The sequence below is a fragment of the Ammodytes marinus genome (genome assembly GCF_949987685.1).
Source record: "Ammodytes marinus genome assembly, chromosome: 9".
Classification (NCBI taxonomy): Eukaryota; Metazoa; Chordata; class Actinopteri; order Uranoscopiformes; family Ammodytidae; genus Ammodytes; species Ammodytes marinus.
The window spans coordinates 1,722,833-1,749,393 of NC_137213.1; positions in this window are offsets into that span (position 1 = coordinate 1,722,833).

Sequence of the window (26,561 nt, forward strand, 5' to 3'; positions counted from 1 at the left end):
ACATATCAACATAGACCTGTGTTTACAAAACTAGTAAACCCAGTTATTGTGATTATTTACATATAATATGCTTATTCATGTGTGGTTAATCGTATCCTTACTGTTCAAGAATTAAACCCACGATGAAAACAAATGATTAGCATGAAGTGTAAGGTAAGTGTATCTGGATTGTAACCATTACTTTGTGTGACCCTCTGTAGAAACAACAACCGAGATGTGGGACGAAACGAAGGAGATGGAGGACACAACGACGGAGATGGGGGCCCTCGAAGAAACTGAGCAGTTTGAAGAGAACTCTCCCAGGTCGACTGAGAGTATTAGAAGCATTTCCCCATTACCTGGTAAATTCTGCAATATTCTGGCTGCACCAACCAATGCTACTTTCTGTTTAAACATATACCCACGTCAGGACATGTAATAATTTTTACACCAATTATTTCTTCAGGGACAAGTGCCCAGCAACCCCGTCGGAGGAGGCAGGGGAATACGGATGCTGCTCTTATATGCCAGGAAATGGAAGACACTCGGGAATTTTGGAGACAACAAATGAGGGACAGCGATGAGCGGCAGGAGCGAGTGCTGACTAGCATTACGGCGGGCAGCATCGCTGCTAGTAACAATATGGTTGCAGCTCTTTTGGAGGGACTCAACTAGGGCTGGGCGATATGACCAACATCTCATATCCCGATATAGGAATTTCATATCCCGATAATGATACATTTGACGATATAGAGATATATATCCACACCCCATATACAAGATGGGGTGTTAGTGAACAACTACTACATCACATTTTCAGAGTATGTTGCATCTGATGCTATTGTGATGGCTTCCTCTGCAGTGGGCACTTTGATAATGTGTTGGGCGACCGACAACACCATCCCTTTGCAGAACACGTACACAAACTTTTTGACAGTGCACTTGTGCACGCCAAACTGGTTTGCCACAACCCGGTACTCGGCACTACTGGCCAGTTTGTATAGAACTATGGCAACCCTCATAGGAAGAGGTACCGGTGTCCGAACGGTCACGTCCTCTGGTTTCAGAACTCCCGACATCAACCCACACAACTTATCGAAGGTCCTGCGGTTCATGCTAAAGTTTTCCTTCCATTCGTCGTCCGTGAACTCCCTCGGCACAACACGCTCCCACCTAGGGTTACCAGATCCCAATTCACCAGATGTGGGACAACGTTTGTGTGGGACAATGAGATATCAATGCATCGAGGCAGTCTAAAATAGCTTTTTTTTAAATAAACATTTCTATTCTTCCCCTTTGCTTATAATGTTACTATGATTTGCCATTTGGTTGATTCAGCAGCACATAACAGCCTGCAAACAAAAAAGTAACAAATATATCTTATTTAAAGGGACTCTTACCTTTCTGGAATTTTTACACTTTTTTTGGATTAGGTTAAAATGGTATTAATAAGGTAATGACACTCTAAAATGCAAGACAGACCCACCAGGAATAAAACAATGATTTCAATCTCATAATATTTTGTGAAAAATTCAACCAATTAAATTATTCGGACCGAACGATTTGATTGGCCGACAGACCTGTCTGTTTGCCGTCTGCTTCTGTATGCGTCATCAAGGCGCATCCTCAACTAGAGGGTTTGTTTTGATTCCAAGGCAGCATGGACCTGCACGGCAGACAGTAGCGAGTAGCGACTGATGATGGCAGACCAAAGTGGGTCATGGCGTACTGAAACAGCCGCTCCGAAGGGAAAAAACACAAGTTTAGCAGCAAAGGCCACCAGAAAAAAAGAGCTCGATGCTGCAAGAGCAAAAACTCGAGTAAACATCGGCTCTGCTTTTGAGCAATGGAGGGAACTGATGAAGCTGCAGCCCGAGCTAAAAACGGATGAAATGGTCGCGGAGTTTCTGCTGGAAAGGTATTTTTATTTTGCATAACATAACCGACAACATCATGTAACCTTACGATTGACTATTTGTTGCAGACACTTAGTTTCTGACGCTATTCAGATTTTGATATTTGATAATAATATGCTTGGCGTTGGAGTTGTGTTTGGTCTGTGTGAAAATGATTGATATGTGCTTGTAGAGGAGTTTCTCCTGTGTAATTTGATGTGCAGTATGACTTTTTCTACATAATTAGGGCAGTGTGTTATTTATCTTGCTGTGGAGAACTCCCCAGGGTCCCACATGTTGGACCCAAATGTCTATTTATTGTAAAGTTCAAGCTTTCGACATTGAAGCATAATTCTTTGAACATATCTGATAAAGTTAACCACGCGGTAGCCGTTAGCAGACAAAACCGTAACCAACGTTACACTGAAAACAAAACAGCTGAGACCGCTTATTAGATAACATTAGCGTGTTTGCAAAAAAAATTATGATAACTAAAAAAATAAAGCAAGTAAATGGTGCACTGCATATAACAACCATTGAACTGAAAAATGTATATGTGTAAATGTATATAACTTACCGGTGCTTCTGAATCAGAATCCATTGCTTTGGTAAACAATATAACTCACGTGCGTGCTCGGAGGCAGTATGTTGTAAGTCTGCTTGTGTAAATAAAGTTTCTTAAAAAAAAAAAAAACACCGGGGATGGGAATGAGGGGCTGGGGCTTTGGAGGAAGGCGGGATGTTTTGAATGTGCTGTAATTCTCAAATGCAGGATCGGTAAGAGTCCCTTTAAATGCAGCTTTCCCAATGGAGTTTTCATGATGTTTCACAGTGCCTCTCAAGTTAACACTCCTGACTGTGTACAATCAAACAGAACAGACAAGGCTACAATTGTTCTTTCAAATATTGTACTTTAATGTGCCTTTTCTCCAACAACAGAGAGCAACAACAGCGTATCCCCAGCACAATTCCAAACACCACATTTAAGTGTTTGCTCTTGTAAAAACAATAAACTGAAGCACATACAGTATTCAAGTAGAACATACACTGGATTGGGCTACATGGAGCACATAGGCTGATTATCTGAACATAACACAACTCACTCAGTTCAGAATCACATAAAGATAAACTACACAAAAGAAATGTCCCACCAGTCTTGGCTCCTGACTCGCATCCAGCAGGACCGCCTAGGTCTTCCTTGAGCGATTCCAGCTCTCATCAACAATCTCGTGATCTTTGTTGGATCAAACACCGACGGTGACGTTCCTGTATTATCACAGCAGCCGAGAGATCAATTTGGTTCCTTATATGCATTAGCATACAGTAAATAATGCACACAATGTACGCTGCTGTAACATTGTCAACCTCCTCGTACGCCATCTTTGTTGTTTTTGTTGTTGTTGCATTCACACAGCGGTGAACCGGAAGTGGCTATATAACTTCTTGTTGAAAGGGCTGCAACGCCACCTAGCGTAGCGGACTCAGCCATACTCTGGCCATTTATCCGATTCTCTGAAAGGCCATGTATACTCAGACAAGTGACGCGGTCCGTTCGAGTGTCTAGTTCGGTATATGTCTTAATCCAATTTAGTTGTGCCATGGAAACACCTACACTACATCAGTAAAAGTATTTTTTACAGCCAGCTGTTTAATTTAATTAAAGTAACACATACAATAGACAACCATCTAATATAAACCCAGGACCTTCTGATGCTTTGAGCTAACATTGAATCACCATGCCCTTAATTATACAATGTCTTTGCTGGCCTGTTTCTTTGTATGTCCACTGGTATTAGTTTGAGCTTGTCAAGGGTCTGGCTGTGTGGGTGAGGTCCACTACTTGTTATCATCTTAAGCCACACACAGACTGGAGGGAGCTGAGAGAGGCCTGTTTCTCAGAAGCTGCTTCCACACAACTATTATCAGATAGACACACTCTGACTGTCACTGTCCTATAATTAAAGACGTTGCCCTAGAGTCTCCTAATAAGGGGCAACTTAGGGCGCACTCACACTCGGCAAAGTTTCCCTGTACCGTGCCTAAGCACGATTCCCCCGCTCCCAAACAAAAACATCAATTGAACATTAAAAATAGACCTAATCCTACTTTTACAAGAATGAGGAATGCAGAGGTACTATTGAAAACATGTAACTACATACATATATCTAGCATTCAGGGAATTCAATAACTATACAATAATTATTCACTTCACGTTTATAATTATTTCTGAAAAAACAGCCCAGAGACAGTGGCAGAAGGGATCGCTCTGTCCACTGCACCCCTTTGGACATCCACAGCAGAGGAGTTCACAACAGGCCTGGATCACTCCTGGTACTGCGGCCCAGTGAAATTCCCAGCCACCTGTGGCCTTCCACTTCCACCCCCATTCACCTGGTGAGGCCATATCTGCATTGTCACAGGCAGAGAGGAAAATAGAGACCTAAAATTATCTGTGTATTAGAATGAATCTTCTTAAAAAAAAGAAAAAAAAATGTTCTAACTGTAGTAGCTGTGTATCTGAATCTTATGGCAGTGGGGACGGGACCCGATAAGCCTTTGGCTTCTCCTGCTTCCCTTCGGAAGATAACACAAAGTAATATGTATGAATATGCAATGAGAAAATTATGTATTATGTGTAATTGTCCGGAAGAATAATAATAAATGAATAAATAAATAAATAAATAAATGCTCCGAATTCAAGGGCTGCAACCATCATCTGTCCCCAGCATTGACCAGCTTGGTAGGCAGCCCTCTTTCTGTGTTGAATCAGTGCTGCTTGTGTGATGGGGCGATATGGACCAAATCTTATATCACGATATAGGTAATTTTATATCACAATATGGATATATATCACGATATAGTATTTTTCCTTAAAATTCAATGGATTACAATAACCGTACTGAACTTTAATCACGTAAGATTGTTTTCATCTTTTGCTTGGAACTTAAATTTCCATACAAAAGAGAAACTGGTGCAAAATACCACACCAGTCTGGCTTTAGTCAGTCAGTGCAAAATAAAAATTACAGCATCAACCAAAGAGCCTACATTTTCCAATTGATAGTAGCCTATATCAAAATAATGAAAGACTTGAATTTTACTGCAGTATTTGCTCATATTCATTTAAAAAAGCTGTCAAAATTAACTAATGAGCAAATGCCTGGTAATACTTTAACTCCAGCTTCAACACAAATACTATTTTCAAGTTTGACATGTTTTAAAGTTACATAAAACCAGCCTTGCTGGCTGTCTCCAACAATAACAGCACGGGGGTGAAGCCCCGAGTAGGCTAAAGATGTCATTATTAGCCAGCTAGCTCACGAGAGCTAACCCATGTAGTTTGCGGCTTAAAACAAGCCAACTCTGCGTCACGGCAACAGCACGCTGAAGCAGCAAGCAAGTTTCCTTTGCCCGATGACATTTTTGACCGTTAAAACCAGCTGCTCTGCCACCGTGACACGGAGTTGGTTTGTTAACTTTAGTGACGGCGCACCGAAGCTAAACCATGAGCTTGACAGCTAGAGCAACAGATGAGGCTTCTTCTGTTGCGGGTAGAGAAGCTGTATTGCAGCCCAGAACTCTGCAGCAGAGCCCCCGTGTGGCGCGGCGGTGTAACTGCAGTGTAATTATAGGGACTTGGAGGGACAGCTCCCTCCCGCTCCATATATGCTCCCGCCACATCAACTTTGTATCTCCGCGATATAAACGGTATGGCCAAATCTCTCCCGGTAGACACTTTTATATCGTCCGCGATATGATATCGTCATATCGCCCAGCCCTACCATGTATGTTAGCTTAAAATCATTGTAAGTGTGCTGGTAGGCCTAACAAAAGTAGCTGTAACAGCCAGGCAAGATAGCAAACTAATTGTAACAGAGCGGAGAGGTGTGTGTGTATCTCCTACTATCTATGCTCCTGCTCTGACCGCAGCTGGGAGGGGCTGCTCGGGCAGTGTTGCCAACTTAGCGATTTTGTTGCTATATTTAGCTACTTTTCAGCCCCCCTGGCGACTTTTTTTTCAAAACAGCGACAAATCTAGCTTTTTTTCTGGTGTAATTGGTGACTTTTTCGCCGAAGCAAATATCACTTTTAACGCTTCTCAACGAGCAGCGGGAGCCTCCTGGCCCGTCCCCCGTCACAGAGCACTGACAGACGGCCCGGTCCTCGCGCAGCATCCCCTCCCAGCTGCGGTCAGAGCAGGAGATACACATCTCAGCTCGGGGCTGCTGCGCGAGGAGCGGGCTGCGTGTCAGTGCTCCCGCTGCTCGTTGAGAAGAGATGATACTTGCTTTGGCGAAAAAAGTCACCAATAACACCAGAAAAAAAAGCTAGATTTGTCGCTTGTCGCTGTTTTGAAAAAAAAAGTCGCGGTCGGAGAGGTCTTGATGTGATAGGGCAAGAAGACATGGCCGGTGTACTTTTTTTCAAGCTCTCTCCGTCTCCCTTTCAGCAGTTAACTTTTCAATATTCGTCTTTCCTCGTTTTTTTGCTGTCTTAGCGGTGTTAGTTGTTAGTATCCTGGGAATGGTAAATTGAGGGTTCGTTTGTGAAGACATTGCCACTCGCTGTCCGCCGTAGTAGCCTTGTACCAAACAGTAGGCTAGTGTCAGACTGCTAGGGTCGTGAACGCTCACGCAACTGACGCATCAACGTCGTTGCCAAGGTCCCACAGCCAATAAGAACGGAGAATCTGACCTCGCTCTGATTGGTCAAAATTAACATGAGCGGTGGCAATTTTGGGGGGCAGCACACAGAGGCAGGGGGGAGCAAAGTGATAAAAAAATATTTTCAGACCACTTCACCTACATATAGCTGAATGGCTATTATGACAGTTTTGCCAAATATTACAGTAAAAAAACTCTCAACTGCAGCTTTAACTATTACATTACGTAACATGCTATGTAAGAGCCAATTAGCGCCCTTGTATAAAGTAGGAACCAATCTTTGGCTCCACAGTTGCTACCCAGACATTGAAACAGTTTTTGAACACACACAACCCACGTTACGTCAGGGGGCCTCTATATAGTCTAATCTCCTAACCTATAAGCCTCCTTTCCTATACCTTAACCCCAAACGTCATCGGGGTTAAGGAGAGATGAAAGGTGCTTCCTATCGAACATAGGAAAAGACAGCACTCTTTCAAATGAATTCGACTCCACTTTTCCTAACCGACGTCATTGCGCGACGGCGAGTATTGCTGACATGAGTCACTAGCGTGAAACTACACTAATCTCCGAAAATGGACTACAACAAGCGCTCGTTTGATCCATGCGTTATTTTCATATTGATTTTAATCAGGTTGTCGCCAACAGAGTGAGAATCACTTCGATTGGACTTGGCCAAGGGGAACATTTAAGGCCACTTGAATCCTAATTCACATGTGAAAAAAAGAGGCTACACTTATGTTGATGTTGAAATTAACTGCCCCCAGTAATCATAGACGGATTATGAGATAATGGGCCCCTGGGCACAAACTCTTAAAGGGCCCCCCACTTGTCCCTATCTAGACAGGTACACTAACTTTTCCACACAGATACATACAATTAATGGCAAAAACATATAAAGGAAGTCAGCGTTTCCCACAGGATTTTGGGATACTGTTGGAGGGACCCTGTACCTTGTTGGGGGATCCGGGGGCATGCCCCCTCGGAATTTTTTTACCTTTGTAAAGTAAAATGCATCAATCTGGTGCACTTTGAGAGTACATTTTAGAGGCTATATCAAATCCTGAGATGCAGAAGGAACATTAGTTTTCAGATTTGTCTTAAACAGGCAGCACTCTTTACTCTGCAACTGTAAAAACAGTAGATTGGTCTGCAGACCCATGTTCTATGATGGAGGGGCCCATTTCAACAGATAAAGGGTGGATAGCTACTTTTTATGAACAATTTAGAATTCACACATGGAAAGCTTATTTCTGTATGTGTGAGGGGGCCTTCAAGGCCCCTCATGGAGCCCCTTAGATATAGCTACTAATGCTGTTGTTTTTAACTTGCTTTTGTATTTCTCCCCTACTAGTTGAGGGAATCATGATGATTTCTGTCTTGTTAAAATTTAATGAGTATACTTATATTTAGGCTATTCCTTTTTGGACCCTGTTATTGACATGTGTGACTGAGCTCTTTGACTATGCAACATGAAAAGTTACTATCAGTATCTCTGGCTTAGGGCCCCCCTGAACCCTTGGGCCCCTGGGCCTGTGCCCGGTGTGCCCGTGCAGTAATCCACCCCTGCCAGTAATCTTCATTAAATGTGAAGTTGGCATTTTATTTTCTTGTGATGTAAATGATGTGCTACGAAAATAACTGTTATGATGTTGGTCTTTTATGAGTTCTTTATTATCTTTTGGGGGGGGGGGGATTTTTTTTTTGCACAGTTAAATCTTCCTCTCTTCTCTTCTCCTCTCTTCTGTTTTACCTCTCGTTCGTATTCGTGTAGAGTCGGTAAACTCTGTCGGTGGCTTGTTACTTTAAATATTGCCGCCGTAAAGGATTATGGGATACCACTATCTCCTTTCCTTTAGCATAGGTTGGTCCGGAGTAACCTATGCTAAAGGTAGCCTGGCTCTGCCCGTCCGCCTACTTCCGGCCAAATTTAATTTTCCCTTCAGTAGTCAGTCTGGGTGTAAAGGATGAATCGAGACTCCTTTCCTATGCCTTTCCTAAGCATTTTGAGAATTCAAATCACCTATCCGCCGAGCACTTCCGGTTGTGCAAAAAAGATAATCCGTAGAGGCCCACGGTCTATGTTTGTATGTTGGGTTTAGAGTTTGTAGCTAAAGAAAGTGAAAATTAACGAAGCAAATGTTTTAAACGGCAAGAAAGACTCAGACTTTCATTCATCAATACCGGACAAAGGTGCGTCAAGAAGTATATCCTCGGCACAGCATCTCGGGCCTGAAGCTTGGGCTTGGCCTCTATATGCTACATCAGGCCTAGCCGAATACGACCCTTCTTGTTTTTTTGAGAGGTTGCCTTTTTTTTAAGGAAAATTGTTGTCTGCCAATCTGGTTCGTGTGTGTAATACACGGTGTAATATGATAAATAAAACAAATGCAGTAAATCAGTTTTACACATGCCTATGAGGCTGGTTTATGAAGCTGCACGAGTGTCTCAGGATTGGCCTTACAACTTATGAGCCAAACTATGCTGAAATAGCAAAATCAAGGCAGTGCAATTTCTCTCACTGACTGAAATAGGCTCAAACTGTCTCATATGTACAGTAGTTCTGTTTTGTGATGATTCCAACAACATTGTTGAATCATAAGAATTTTCCAAAATATGTAAGAACAAGTAAGTAAGTAAGTAAGTAAAATTTATTTATAAAAGCACATTTATAACAGTTTTCACTGACCAAAGTGCTGTACATAGTGCATTCAGTAGGCCAACATGAAAGTAAAATAACAACAACAACAATAGAAAAAATAAAGATAAAAAATACAAAATACATAACCCGGACTTCCACACACAAACATATACAGTAGTGTAAAAGGCAGATAGCTAATGGGGAGGGAAAGCCAGGGTGTACAGATGGGTTTTGAGCCTTGATTTAAAGGCAGTAATGGAGGGGGCATCACGTATGTCAGGTGGCAGTTGGTTCCACAAGCGTGGGGCAGCTACTGCGAAGGCCCGGTCACCTTTTTGTTTTAGTCTGGATCGGGGGATGTGGAGAAGACCCAATTGTTATAATGATGCGATTAAAAGTGAAGAAGAAAGGAATGCCCCTGTCAAGTTTATTCCATTTAGCAGTACTATATATATTGAGTTAACACTACCTTAGGTACGATTTATTCGTAGCAATTAATTGACATTATATGTTTTACTGTATGTGTGGCCCATGAACCCCCAGCGGTTTTCCTTTTCGGCCCACTTGTTAAGGAGGTTGAATAGCCCTGTGCTACATGTACATGTTTACAACCAAAGCTTTTTCACTCCACTGGGCTGTAGGTCATTCCTCAGTTGAACCTGTAAAGACAAATGTAAAACAGGGTGTATGTTACCAGTTTAGAGAGTTTATGCATAAATACTTAGTTCATATTCTGTTATTGACTGACATATTTAAACTGTATTTACCGTGAAAACGTCCTCCTCTGATGGAACAGATAGCTGTGTGAAGGTCCGGGTGGGTCAACGGACACCTCATCAAACACAGGCTCAGTCAGGTCACTCACATCTGTAAAACATGGCCCATCCAATGTAACATCATGTTTGTTTTTCACACGGGGACCTTCATTGCAGGTTTAATGTGAGTTCACAAAAACGAGACGCAGGCGACAACAAACAGTCATTGCCAAAAACTCCACAGCTCAAACGGTTAGCCTAAAGCTAACGGTTAAGCTAGCGGACGCTAACGCTAACTACTAAACCCAGCGGCATTCTCTCATTTCAGTCAGTGTTGGTTATTATAGGAGGGATACGATAAAGGACATCACAGACATTCAACTAACAATGGGCCTGAATTATTTTAAAAATATATTTTTTTAAATGTAAGTAGTCCTATAGGACTACTTACATTTTGGACAGATGGTGTCTCTCAGTCCTGCACACAGTCTCCTCCACCGTCCAGTAAAACGGCTTTAATCACACTTTTAGATTGCCAACCTTTGCTACACAGCATAGGCTAGTGTAGACGGAAAGATAACCTTAATAGCACTGTGAGTCAAAATCATGGTCAAAATATGCGTCAACAACAAGCGTGTCCGAGCTAAGGTTGCCACCTTGGATTTAAAAAAAGGGACACTTGATATTTGGGGCGGAAGGCTCGTTCATTATTAGGCTACCAGTTCAGACTGACCAGTGTAATGACCTATAATAACCATAAACACCTACAGTGCTTTTTACAGTAGGATATATAAGGAGACTGAGGTGGGAACTCTGGACCTTGTAGGGGGTCCAGGGGAATGCTCCCCCGGAAGAAAAAAATGCAACCTATTAAAGTAAAATTCATCAATCTGGTGCACTTTGAGAAGAAAATTGCATCCAACCAGGCCCTAAGCCAGAAATACTGATCGTAACTTTACATGTTGCATTGTCAAAGAGCTCAGTCACTCATGTCAATAACAGGGTCCAAAAAGGTATCGCCTAAAATAAGGAAAGAAATCATCATGGCCCCTCAACTAGTAGGTGAAAAATAGAAAAGCAAGTGCAAAACAAAAGCATTATTAGCTCTGTCTTAGGGGCTTCATGAGGGGCCTTGAAGGCCCCCTCACACCTACAGTAATAAGCTTTCTATGTGTAAATTCTATACTGTTCATACAAAGTAGATATCTACCCTTTATCTGTTGAATAGGGATAGGGAGGAGTGGGGGGGGGGGGGCTTTAAGAGTCTGGGCCCATTATCGCATAATCCGTCTATGAACCAAATGGTTTCCACAATCTTTTTTTATTTATTTATTTCCGCGGGGAGCATGCACAAGCATTATTTATTAAAAAAAAATAAGTGGGGGGCCCCACAATGGGTCTTGAAACGGGCCCCGAGATCGTTGAGACCACCCCTGCCCGCTTGTCGTGCCGCCTGAAGACGGAACGCTGCGCCTTCTCTCTGCCCGGCCCGCTCGCCTCTCCATTGAGAATACATTAGTTGTCGCAACAAACGCCTCGGCCCGTGTGAAACGGCCTTAACTACTGAACGAAGGAAATCAAATGAGGTTTTGGCATTTCCCCCAAAAAAACGGGACAAATTGTGTCCCGGGAGAGATTTATTTTTTCCCGGGACAGCTGGTGAAAAAAGAGAACAATTCTGGGAAAAACGGGACGAGTGGCAACACTAGTCCGAACGTGTGCATCACTTTTAAGTTTGCTCTGGAAATGGGGCGGTTCTACAGGGGGGCAAGGCTCTTCAGTGGGGGGGCCACTGCCCCTCTGTAGAACCGCCCCATTTCCAGAGCAAACTTAAAAGTGATGCACACGTTCGGACTAGACCCCCGGCTGCCCCCCTAACTTTTGCATTCTCAAAAATGTACTTGTAAGAACAAACCGCCACTATGTCAACAAGCCACTCAAATAATTGAAACAAACAATAAATTGTAACAAAAGTAAATTATTTTTAATCTAATCTTATGCCCTGCCCCTCAAATACTTAGCCACGGCCCTGCATCATATGCGCATATTGCCCTTTTATTAATTTGTAGGCCTATTGTAGTAAAGGCAAGAGCTTGATAAGAATATTTAAAAAAAAACTTGCATGTTCGGATCCATACAATTTAACAGTGGGTCGCCGTTTCGAGAGAGAGAGAGAGAGAGTTGCCGTTTCTGAGGCATTATGTTACAGTGACACTGACAGTGCTAGCTAGAAGATCGATAATTTTTGTTTGAATAGCCAAACATAGCCTACTAAAAACTCTCACATATCACAGCAAACGAGCTGCACAAAATAAACCAGGTTACATAATCATATTAAAGACATGAATAAATAAGTGAAGGAAAAGAGGGAAAAGAAGAAATAAATGTGAGGGATGAAGAGGAGGTTTTATATTCAGACAGAGGGACAGAGGCAGGCAGTGATCAGGCAGGTGAAAGGTAGGCAGAGGGTCTGACTGCAGTCCCAGCCTAAACTACTGTAGCCTATTGGTATTCTCCTTCCATATAAATTCCACTAGACTAGAATGATATGTCATGTCACTCAAAATAACATGTTTCAATGATTGCCTGTTTTCTGTTGTAGCAATGTGTTGTATAGGGTAAGCTATGTAGGCTTAAGATATAGGCTAGAAATGTCTTATTTTATCAGAAATGATGATCAATATAATATATATGGGGATTCCCGCTACCGTCCTCCCATGCCCCCCTGCCAAGACCTCTTGCCCCCCCTTCGCCACCCCATATAACATTTTCCAGATCCTCCACTAGTTGTGTTGTGAACTTTGCAGCTCTTTTTTCTAATGTGTTGTGTTGTGGTCTTTGCAGCGCGTTTTCTAAATGCTGCGCATGTTGTCAAATTGATGAAGATGTTTTCTTAATTTGCTTGTGTTTTATCTTTGTGCATGTGTTTTCTTAAGTTGCAGTGCTGTGAGCTCTCAGGGCCACCGTAGATCTGCCCTCATATATGAAACAATTTAAAACCAGTTCTGAATCTTTGAGCATTGTACTCAAACATCATTTTGTTAGCCTCATAGCATAATTGCCTAAATCATATTTACTCTAGGCCTACTCTACTTTTACTCTACATCTACTCTACTCTACATCTACTTTACCCTACTCTATAACCCTTAAAATATGACTTAGGCAATTATGCTATTAGACTAACGAAAAGTAGATGTAGAGTAGAGTAGATGTAGAATAGAGTAGATGTAGAATAGAGTAGATGTAGAGTAAATATGATTTAGGCAATTATTTAATGAGGCTAACGATTTAAAATATTGTTAAATAGAAAAAGAAGCTTAAAGATCTCCTATTATACTACTTTTCTGGTCTTAATTTCTCATTAATGACTCCTATAGAGCAACCTGACACGAATCACAGCACAAAAAACTATGTAGATTTTCGGGAAGCTCTTCCTCTCATCTGGGCGATTTCAGCATTCTCTGTCAACACTGGGCTTTGTCCTTCTCCGCCCCCTCGCCCTCCTCCTGCGAACCCCACTCCGTTGTGATTGGTTACCTTCCGGAACACTTTCAGCGACGTGGGCAGATTTGAGCAGGCAGGTGGGGGCATGGCCGGAGCGTGCCTGAGCACGTTGCAGCATTACCATACATGGAAAATCCGGATTGATCTACGTAGATAAATCCCGGAAATTTGAACAAGTGAATCGCGACCGGTGTGAGTACCAGATCGGCTCGGCTGCCAGATCGGCTCAGGGTCCTGCGCCTACTGATGACGTATCGACACTTGCCGTTGTCACCATAGATACCGCTACGCTACGGCAAAGCAATGTGGACATACACAACATTTAAAAAGATCGCGATAGCTGATGGTGCGATAGCTTAGCGAGTAAGCTAACTATAGATAGTTTATATACTATCTGTGTGAAACTCAAACAACATGTAAAAGGTCGCGCTAGCTGATAGCTTAGCCAGTAGGCTCCATAGATAGATCGATTTATATCTTGTTCTGCAAGGTTTAAAATGAGTTGTTACGTTAGGCTTATAGTAGTCATCTCTCATCATAGACCTTCAACTCAGTGATGACAAGATGGCTGACAGCTCTGCTACCTGTGCAGCTCCTCTGAGCTGTTTAACTAAAGTTTGGAGTTCAAAAGTACTTCTTTAATTTGTTTTTTGAAAGAAGAATGCCCCCCAAAAAAGCAAAAGACGAGATGGATGAAATTAAGCAATCTCTCAGCAACATCCAACAAGAGATTGGCAAAATTGCCACGCAGCAATCACAGATACTCAAGCTAATTGAACAGGTAGACGGCCTCAAAAGGCAACTGGTCAATTTTAAAAATGAGAACAAAGAAAAGGATCGGGAAATAAAAAACTTGAATGGAAGAGTGGATGAATTGGAGCGGTGCTCGCGCATGGAGGATGTGGTGGTAACCGGTCTGAGGACCAGACACCGCTCCTATGCAAGTGTCGCAGCCGGGGTGAGTTCCCCGCAGGCCGAGTTGGAGACGCTGGAGACCCAGGTCATTCGGTTCCTCAGTGACAGGGACCTGCCCATTCAAGAACAACACATCGCGGCGTGTCACCTTCTCCCCCGCAAACAAACCAACGCGCAGCAGCCTCCGGCGATCTTAATACGATTTGTGAGTAGAAAACATAAATCCGAGTTATTGAAGCAAGGACGCAAGCTGAAGGGGACCGGCGTTTACTTAAACGAGCACCTCACGAAAAAAAATGCGGATATCGCCAGAGAAGCCCGCAGACTCAGGAAAGAAGAAAAAGTCAAGGCAACATGGTCAAGGAATTGTAAGGTCTTTGTTAGACTCACCGGAGAAAGAAAGGGTGCTTCTCATAAGAGAGATCAATGAACTGGAGCAGTTTGAGGAAACGTAAAGGACAGCTTGTCTGCCACTGCAGCTGGCCTTCTCCCGCAATCACCGTAAGGATCCATTATATTTTATTTAAATGTTATGGACCGTGTCTTCACCAGTGTCTGGCCAAAAGTTTTCCTTGTTACTCAAGAGACCCGCCCCACAGGTATGAAACTTGTCCTACTCTATGTCCTCTACTGACTTAACTCCCTTAAACGCAGCAACATTCTCTCATGCATTCAACCCATTTGAGCTTAATACGGACAATGATGGTATTTATGAGACTTTTTTTAATCCTGATATGATTTATAATGCCTCAAATACTGCCAAACTGTCGTGTGATTATTTCACCGAATTACAGCTCAATAGAACGTTTCATGAGGGGGATAAATATTTATTTTCTACTCTTCATTTGAATATCCGCAGTCTGTCTAAAAACTATGATTGTTTGAAAGTATATTTATCAACATTGTTACACTCATTTTCTGTTTTAGCTTTTTCTGAAACATGGTTAAACGATGATATTGTCAGTCTTTATCCTTTGATGAACTATAATTCCACTCACTCCTGCAGGAACAACAGAACAGGAGGAGGAGTTTCTTTGTACGTCTATAATGCTTATAATTTCATCAGAAGAAAGGATTTGAGTGTTGAGTTTGATACGACACTTGTGGAAACTGTATTTATTGACATTGCATTAGGTAAAAAAAGCATTATAGTCGGCTGTATTTATAGACCACCTGATTCAGATATAAATACGTTTAATGATGCATTGTATTCTACTTTAGAAATCATTAACAAGGAAAATAAAGTATGTGCATTATTGGGTGATTTCAATATTAACTTGCTCAGAGATGATCTGGTATCCATGACAGTCTTTCTGAACACACTTTACTCTGTACATTTCTATCCTTTAATTACCAAGCCATCTCGTATTACTAGATCATCAGAATCTTTAATCGACAACATTCTTTTTATTTCTCTGGATTATGAAATCACTTCGGGTTTATTGATGTGTGATATTTCAGATCATCTTCCTGTATTCCAGATTGTTCACGCTATTGATCCTCCTAACTCTAAAGGTATTGATTCCACTTGTGGCCAATTTAAATTTCGTAAATTCACTAGAAATAATCTGGAATCTTTCAAAACAGCCATCAGGTATGTCTCCTGGGATGAGGTTCTTGGGCTAAATGATGTTGTTGCAGCATACCACCTATTCATAGTACTTATTAATTCTGCTCTAGAATCATCTTTTCCCTTGATCAGTCCTAAATCTAAAACTAATTATTCTAAAGGGAGACCTTGGATTACTGATCTGAAGAAACGCTCCCGTAAAAAAAATAAACTCTATAAACTCTATAGGAAAGCTATTACGAACTCCACCCCTTCTAGCATAGAAATGTATAAGAAATATAAAAACTCATTTATAGCTGATATAAGGAAAGCAAAAAAAAATTATTATGCAGTAAAATTCACTCAAGCTTCAAACGATATCAAGTCAACCTGGAACCTCATTAATCATTTGTTGAATCACAAGAAATCAGAAGTAACTGCACCTGTAGAGATGCGTGGGAAAGAGAGAATTCTCTCAAACCCTAACGAAATAGCTGATGGCTTTAATAATTTTTTTGTTAATGTTGGCTGTGATCTGGCATCAAGTATCTTGGGTACAAATGAGAACCCTTGTAACTTGATTAAGGGGCAATATCCTCCTCTCAATACCTTTGTACCTCCAACTACACAGGAGGTCCATAATATCATCATGGAATTAAAGAATTCAGCCCCAGGTCATGATGGCATAAAGAGCATTTTGTTAAAAGAAACCACTGATCATTTAATTCAACCGCTAACCCATATCCTTTCTTTATCACTCCAATCTGGAATTATTCCCCTCCATCTTAAAATTGCTAAAGTTATCCCTATTTTCAAAACAGGTGCTACTGATGATTTCGGGAACTATAGACCTATATCAATCCTGCCTTGCATCTGTAAATTATTGGAGAAATTAGTTTATGCAAGAATATCCAAGCACTTAACTGATAATAAGATCCTATATGCTCACCAGTATGGATTTCGTAAAAAACATTCAACAGAGCATGCATTACTCCAGATAACTAATATAATTTCAACAGCTATGGACAATGGTGAGTTTGCCATTGGGATATTTTTGGACTTAAGCAAAGCGTTCGATACGGTTAACCACAGTATTCTGATAAGCAAATTAAATATATATGGAGTGGAGGATATTGCCCTGAACTGGTTTAAGAATTACTTAACTAACAGAGAACAGTATGTGTCGCTTAATGGCTATTCTTCTACCAAGTCCAGAATTATACATGGGGTGCCACAGGGCTCAATACTGGGCCCTTTATTATTTTTGATCTATATAAACGATTTAGCCATGTCTTGCAAACATCTTTTTCCTGTATTATTTGCTGATGACACTAATCTCATAGCAACTCATAATGACTTTAATTATTTGATTGACTGTGTGAATGATGAATTATGCTCTATTGCCAAATGGTTTCAAATTAATAAATTAACACTTAATGTGAAGAAATGTAACTTTGTGATCTTTTGCAACATAAACAAGCCTTACCCCAAAGAACAAGCAAAAGTACTTATTAACGGATCAGAAATTATGCAAGTAAAGGCTACCAAATTTTGGGGAATTCTAGTTGACGAAAGACTTAATTGGTCAAATCACATAGACCTGGTTTGCAAAAGGTCCACAAAGATGATGGGCATATTAAGGAAAGTGTGTCCTTTAATTCATCCTTCTGCCCATTTAACTTTATATTATAGTTTTTTGTTTCCTTTCCTGAACTACTGTAATCTGGTCTGGGCAGCTTCATATCCCAACCATCTAAAAAAATTATGTATTATTCAGAAGCGATTTTTAAGATTCATCTCACATTCAAACAGATATGCTCCGTCAGCACCACTTTTTATTAATTTTTATATATTTCCAATTCACAAATTGAATATCTATCTCATATGTTTATTCATTCACAAGTTTATTTACAGAAACCAAGATCTCCCGGAAAGCTTTCAGACTTTGTTTACTTATTCATTTAACGTACATTCACATCGCACTAGACAGAGCACCAATAACAACTTATCTTTACCCTTTTCCCGCACATCACATCATCAATTTAGTATATATTATAGAGGCCCGGCTTTATGGAATGCTTTACCTCCCCTTTTAAGATCCATTTCATCCCACTCACTCTTTAAAAAGCAGCTTAAAACACATCTTATCTTTTTGTGAATCTTCTAATAACCTCATGTCTTCTCCTTTGCTTTTTTCTTTTTCTTATTCTTTTTCTTTCTAATTTTTTCATTATCTTTGACATGTATTTATCACATTTTTTTTTCCCATCTATTTTTTGATTATTTTGAGTATTTTTGTACCTTGTCTCCTTAATTTCTAGAGTTTATTTGTTAGCCTGAATATGATTTAATTGTGATTATTGATAGGGGTGGAACTCTGTACAAGCCCATTGGGCTTCGTTCCCTCCTTGCACCATTAATTGTTAATGTGTGCTAAATAAATAAACTAAACTAAACTAAACATTATGTAAGGTTAATTACATTTTATTTTATACAAATTTATAGTTTAGCAAGGTTTAACCCTGTTTGAGTGCTAAATTAAATATTTATTTAATAATACTTTATAGGGGACAACGGGGGAATCTGAGGCATCGGGTAATGTGAGCCACCCCCTGTATCTAGGCAACGGAAAACATTTGTGGTCATGTGAGATATGTTTTCAAGCCCCTCTCATTTCCCCATGGCCCTGAAAGAGAGGACCTCATGGTGCTGTGGTAAGCATGTTTTTTTCACCAAAATAGGTATTTTGCATGTAAAAGTAAATGTTCTTGCTGTCAACTTAATCAACTGTTGTGCCAAAGCAAATTGTATTCACGTAGAAAAACTTATATCTTACGTGTTGATGAACTACCAACATATAAAAACCATGTGATGATATTAGCTAAAGATTAGCCTGAAATGCTAAGAGAGGTAGTTTTTTCTCAAATTGTGGTGGTGGGGGCAGGGCCGCTGCTACGCTTTTGGGTGCCCTAAGCAGAAATTGTCAGTGATGCCCCCTCCCACCCCCCCAAAAAAAAACACCCAGAAGCTCGTGTCCGCAGGGCGCGAGCGAAATTTTTTTGCCCTTGCAAGATCTCTGCGACTGCTTTTTGGCACATTTGCCAGCATTTACTAACAGAAAGAACAGCTTAACTTGTGAAAAAACTGCCTTTGCAAAGGAATTGAGTGATAGGATCATAGACTGATTATGAGATAATGGGCCCCTGGGCTTACACTCTTAAAGGGCCCCCCACTTGTCCCTATCCAGTCAGGTACACTGAATTTTCTACACGGATACATACAATTAATGGCAAAAACATATTAAGGAAGTCAGTGTTTCCCACAGGATTTTGGGGTATTGTTGGGGGGTGGGTGGAATTTTTTTTACCTTTTTAAAGTAAAATGCATCAATCTGGTGCACTTTGTGAGGAAATTTTAGAGACTAGAGAGATATCAAATCCTGAGATGCAGAAGGAACATTATTTTTCAGATTTTTCTTAAACAGGTAGCACTCTTTACTCTGCAACTGTAAAAACAGTAGATTGGTCTGCAGACCCATGTTCTATGATGGAGGGGCCCATTTCAACAGATAAAGGGTGGATATGAACAATTTAGAATTCACACATATAAAGTTCATTTGTGTATGTGTGAGGGGGCCTTCAACCCCCTTAGACAGAGCTACTAATGCTGTTGTTTTTAACTTTCTTTTGTATTTCTCCCCTACTAGTTGAGGGGCCCATGATGATTTCTATCTTGTTACATTTTAATGAGTATTTATATTTAGGCTATTCCTTTTTGGACCCTGTTATTGACATGAGTGACTGAGCTCTTTGACTATGCAACATGAAAAGTTACTATCAGTATCTCTGGCTAAGGGCCCCCCTGAGCCCTTGGGCCCCTGGGCCTGTGCCCGGTGTGCCTGTGCAGTAATCCACCCCTGGATAGGTTACACAATTAAGAAAAAACAACGATGGGCCTGTTCATAACTAATTTATATATTTTTTGTAATGTAATGATTATCATGAACTTTAAAAAAAAATAAACTATTTTGGGGGGCCCCCGGACCATCTCTTTTTCCTTTTTGATTAAAAAAAAAAAAAAAAAAAATTATAATTTTTTTTTTTTGGGGTGCCCCCCCCAGGAACTTGGTGCCCTACGCAGTCTGCGTACTCTGCGTATAGGGAGCGGCGGCCCTGGGTGGGGGAAAGTGAGCCACTGTCTCACTTTCCCCCACCATGAAGCACAAGTTAAGTTTAGTCTTAAACATATTTTAATGTAATTGTAATATTACATAACATATCTTTTATTTTAATGTCATACACATTGTAGAAAAAGCCATCATGCCAAGGAAATACACCAGGAAGACGACCTGGGGCAACCACACGGAAAGAGCACCTTCTCATCTTTCCCTCTAACCTTCAGGGCTGGAATGTAGAGTAGGCCTAGTTGTAGAGACAGGCTGATGTTATAATCCAGTTGGGTCTTCTCCTGTGTTCTGAGTCCCAGGCTGTTCTCGCTGGTTCTGATTTTCCTATGCTTTGACCCCCAGACACAAGCTGGCTCTAAGGGTCCTGGGTTCTGACCCCCAGACTGTGTTCTAATCTAACTGGTTTTATCTTTCATTTGAATCTTATTAAAACCTTTTGAATTATAATATGTTGTATTTGATTTTGTTCAGAGTTACTTTCAAGTGTTTAGAACATTTGCTTTGCTTAATTGACCAAACCCCATCAATCTCTTACTAGTCCGACATTAGTTCTGGAATGTGGCTAGCTTTCAGGATTCTAACTGTTACAATATGTGTTGTTATGGTAGTTTCAGAGTGGAAAAAGTAAGTGGTTCACTTTACCCCCTTGATTTTTCTGGTCTGTCTCAGTTTACCCCACAGCTGGGGTAAAGTGAGCCACATGACAACTTTTTTTAAAACAATCATATTTTCACTGCCCTTTGTCTTGAAAACATTCTGCTAATGCCCATTTCTAGGAAACATCCTGAATTAATGGGAAATGTGTAAATTTGAGTGATAAATAATTTTAGCTCGCTTAGAGGGGAGCTAATGTAAAAAGTGGCTCAGATTACCCCGTTCTCCCCTACATTAAATTAGTATTTTAGTTTAATGTACTCTTAGCATGTATTTTAATAAATAATATTTTATTAAAAGAACAACTATCCCCTGGGTTCACTGTTATTTTACATCACACTGAAAAACAATGTGTATAATGAGAGTTTCATAATGATATTTATCAGTTAAAAAATGTAAAGGTGTGGCTCTGATGTACAATTTCCAGCCCCTGGAGCATTTGTAGTGTCTTGCAGCACTGATAAATAGATTCATTCATTCAACCTTCATTAAATAAAATAAAAAAATACAGCAGATTTTGTTTAATCTGATTTGTATTTTTCTTATCCAAACACATATACCACCTTCTGTAGTGTCTTGCAGCACTGCCATCGACTGTCCAAACAGCAAACTAGCCTACTATTTACACTGACCCTGCGTTCCAATACCCGTTCAACATGCCCTCGTTCACTTTCCCTAGGCACTTGCCCCATCTTAAGTGTCGTTCCAATAGTCTGGAAACTGAAGTGAACTTCGTGATATAGACCCTCGGAGGGCTGAGTGATCAAGTGAACATCCATGGTCACTCCGAGGTGGATATCACCCACAGTGCATTGCAGTTCGTCTTCTTCTTCTCCTTTTATTTTCCGGTAGACTGTATGCTTTTAGGGACATCGCGGCCACCCGCAGGACAAATATATATATATAAATATATTCCAAAACGCCTCAATTAGGCTATCCTATTTCCATACGAACAATCCAGTGAATGTATTGCAGTTTTCACATTGCTGCTATAACACCGATGGCTGCCAATTAGAGGACTATTTAAAACAAATGTTTTTGGTTGAAACTAACATAAATAAGAAAATATGTCAGAGCAAACAATTTACATGTGTAAGTAACAATATCTTGATAATCTGAGTTACCGTGTCGAAATTCAATGTTTGTTATGCTATGGAAATGGCTTTCTGCAACATAGGCTACCTTAGCAGAATGTTATAATTCTGTATTATTTGCATTCAGATTTACCTATGTAACTGAGGGTCCATTGCGACTAGGGCAAGTGGGTTCCATTTAAATCCTCCGCTCCTCCCCCGCCCAGTCTCCCTCCGCTCTCCAAGTTCCCTCCGTGCAACGTATGCTGTTACGTCATACCAAGGGCTGAGGGTGAATGAACGAGGGGAAGTGCAACTACTATTGGAATGCAGCTTGTGTCTCTGCAGAACATTTCTCAATGGGAATAGTTCACGGGCACACACACTGACATATTTGTATATGATTATATATTTTTTTATTCATGTGGCCTGCAGTGGCGATATCGCACAGGTGTATTCCCACAGGCTCTGAAAACAACAGTCATCAAACCATCCCTGCGTTCCAATACCCGTTCAACATGCCCTCGTTCACTTGCCCTCGGGGGAATCCCCGCTGCCATCTTAAGTGTCGTTCCAATTGTCTGGAAACTGAAGTGAACTTTGTGATATAGACCCTCGGAGGGCTTAGTGATCAAGTGAACATCCATGGTCACTCCGAGGTGGATATCACCCACAGTGCATTGCAGTTCGTCTTCTTCTTCTTCTCCTTTTATTTTCCGGTAGACTGTATGCTTTTAGGGACATCGCGGCCACCTGCAGGACAAATATATATATATAAATATATTCCAAAACGCCTCAATTAGGCTATCCTATTTCCATACGAACAATCCAGTGAATGTATTGCAGTTTACACATTGCTGCTATAACACAGATGGCTGCCAATTAGAGGACTATTTAAAACAAATGTTTTTGGTTGAAACTAACATAAATAAGAAAATATGTCGGAGCAAACAATTTACATGTGTAAGTAACAATATCTTGATAATCTGAGTTACCGTGTCGAAATTCAATGTTTGTTATGCTATGGAAATGGCTTTCTGCAACATAGGCTACCTTAGCAGAATGTTATAATTCTGTATTATTTGCATTCAGATTTACCTATGTAACTGAGGGTCCATTGCGACTAGGGCAAGTGGGTTCCATTTAAATCCTCCGCTCCTCCCCCGCCCAGTCTCCCTCCGCTCTCCAAGTTCCCTCCGTGCAACGTATGCTGTTACGTCATACCAAGGGCTGAGGGTGAATGAACGAGGGGAAGTGCAACTACTATTGGAATGCAGCTTGTGTCTCTGCAGAACATTTCTCAATGGGAATAGTTCACGGGCACACACACTGACATATTTGTATATGATTATATATTTTTTTATTCATGTGGCCTGCAGTGGCGATATCGCACAGGTGTATTCCCACAGGCTCTGAAAACAACAGTCATCAAACCATCCCTGCGTTCCAATACCCGTTCAACATGCCCTCGTTCACTTGCCCTCGGGGGAATCCCCGCTGCCATCTTAAGTGTCGTTCCAATTGTCTGGAAACTGAAGTGAACTTTGTGATATAGACCCTCGGAGGGCTTAGTGATCAAGTGAACATCCATGGTCACTCCGAGGTGGATATCACCCACAGTGCATTGCAGTTCGTCTTCTTCTTCTTCTCCTTTTATTTTCCGGTAGACTGTATGCTTTTAGGGACATCGCGGCCACCTGCAGGACAAATATATATATATAAATATATTCCAAAACGCCTCAATTAGGCTATCCTATTTCCATACGAACAATCCAGTGAATGTATTGCAGTTTACACATTGCTGCTATAACACAGATGGCTGCCAATTAGAGGACTATTTAAAACAAATGTTTTTGGTTGAAACTAACATAAATAAGAAAATATGTCGGAGCAAACAATTTACATGTGTAAGTAACAATATCTTGATAATCTGAGTTACCGTGTCGAAATTCAATGTTTGTTATGCTATGGAAATGGCTTTCTGCAACATAGGCTACCTTAGCAGAATGTTATAATTCTGTATTATTTGCATTCAGATTTACCTAGCCTATGTAACTGACTGTCCATTGCGACTAGGGCAAGTGGGTTCCATTTAAATCCTCCGCTCCTCCCCCGCCCAGTCTCCCTCCGCTCTCCAAGTTCCCTCCGTGCAACGTATGCTGTTACGTCATACCAAGGGCTGAGGGTAAAAGAACGAGGGGAAGTGCAACTACTATTGTAATGCAGCTAAAATCTAACTTACCATTTTTAAGCAAAATCATTGAAAAAGCTGTTTATCAACAGCTAAATAACTACTTCAATCACCGGATGTGCCAAAATTGTCTTTGAACAATGAAAAAACTGAAGTAATGGTCTTTGGTGCAAGGGATGAACAATTAAAAGTCAGTGCACAGCTGTTATGTTAGAAAGCACACACCATGACAGAAATCTTGGTGTATTCATAGACTCAGACTTGAATTTCTAAAACCACATTAAATGCCATAATGAACTAGAACCGTGGAAGAATGAAAAACAAAAATGAAAGGGCGGCAGGTGAAGAGTTATAATCACATGAAATATACAAATATTAAGGCTGAAAAACAAGTACACGTCTGGCAAATAAATCAAAAGGTTTCCAAACTGTGCAGAGCACCTATGCAAAATATTAGTTTGAAAAGATTTATATTACAAAAATAGAACTGATTTGAATTACATAAAATATACAAATATTAATGCTGAGAGGGGCACTGATGCCCAGTGTCCACTCCTCTCGACGGGAAGGGGGGGGGGGGGGGAGAGGGGCACTGACGCCCAGTGTCCACTCCTCGACGGGAAGGGGGGGGGATGCCATCTGAAAGAAGCAGAGGTGTGCAGATGTATTTATCTTGAGACCTTCAACTTCATACAATTAGTCTCGTCAGGGATTTGTCTCCATATTTACAACTTAAATGTACCTATGATCTTGGACGGCAGATGTTATCACAGTACCCCCCGTCGTAGCTGTCACAATAGATTCCTTCCAGCTTGCCTCTTCTCCCCGTACCAATATATCCTAGAACAGAAGAAAAAAAACTAAATCATAGTCAAACCACACACTTTGCAGGCGGTCTATACAGGTATGACCTCAACACTTCATGTACTGACACATAAGACTCCAAGGACTTGGAGCAGCAACAGTTGAGTGGAGGGCTACCTCGAGAACAACTTTTGGCATTCTGGAATTTATGTTATCACCTCCCGTTCCAGTAGTCCGTCTGTTTATAAGTAGGAATGGGTGTTTTGTCAAGCAAGTAGAGAGTGGCTAAGTGATACTTGAGTTATCATTAACCTGTGCAGATCTTGTATGGCCGACCACATGCCATGCAGATCCCAATGCTGTACATGGTGTAGAACTTAAATTCAATTAAATTAAATCTATCAATCAATTAATCATGGCCTAAACACTCAAGCCAACCCGCAGGTTCTATCACAGTAACTATAGTAATTATTTTGAAAAAGAGCAGTTACAAAGTTTCAAGTCTGTTTATATTTCATTTTTCCTAAAGAGTTTTCTTTCTGTGACCAAGCAACCAATGAAATCTGGTCTGTCACCTTTCTGATCGACTAATGTTTTAGTCAACTATTAGGGGGGCAGCCCTACTTCATTTATGAATGTGTATGTACAATCTGTGGTTAGGTAACATTATGACAACAAGTAGCTTCAGGAAATCTGGTGAAATTGCCAAGTTACAAATAAAGGTTAAATGCAAGCAAATGTTTTGGGCAGTACTTGGAAGAAAAAATCAAAGTAATAGTGCCAATACAGAATACTTCCGATAAACTGGCTCAAATGTGCATTTGCGTTTGACACACTGTGACTTACCTTTCAGAAAGTAGGTCTTTGAGAGCTTCCTAATGTTGGCCTTCCTGCCATCTGGGTTTGGGGCAGTTGTTTTTGATTGAGGTAATGCTTCACTTCAGTGTATAACGCTTCCATTTCTGTGAAAATAAATGAAATAAACAAAGACAGTTTTCGGAATTAAGGCCAGAAAAAAAAAATTCCCTGTTAATAGAGATAGGGTAATTATCACCTACAAAACTAATCCTATATTGATGAAAGCCCCCGCTAACGTTTATTAGCTCACGTTAGCCATCAATCTAAAGCCACACACATATTATCTTATCAAAGCAAACGGTCATGTTATACAACGTATGTTTAATTTCAGTAATTTGACAAGCGTATGACTAAGGTTTATCTTTGTACATTAGATTATTATTCATAGTCTTTGATTAGAAAACCATAGGAGATCGTTAATACTTGCCTAAAGAGCAGGGAATAACACCATACACCGGCTACTGAGTGACGCACATGCGCATTTAAAAGACAACGTTTACAGGAAGTGCGTCATTATCGCGCATCTAGGAACCCGAGCCGATCTGGTACTCACACCGGCGTTCCTAGAGTTTAGCGCTCTGCACAGCCACCCCAGACGGTCAGCATGGAATACGTATAAATACATGCGAGTCATCATTTGACACTTTAGTATGGTTAAACATGACTATAAATCATTATAACAACGTTTATAGGTCATACAAGTTGAAAAAGCATATTAGGTGCTCTTTAAATTCAGTGAAGACCACACACTTTTGTCTCTGTCCTTGCATTTATTTTTGTCTCAGTCATCAACTAACCTCCCAGTCCATAATTGCTGTGGAGAGAGACAGTTTGAGACAGACGGGTTGTTAAATGAACAAATGTCCGACAAAGAGCATCCAGCTAATGGTTTGT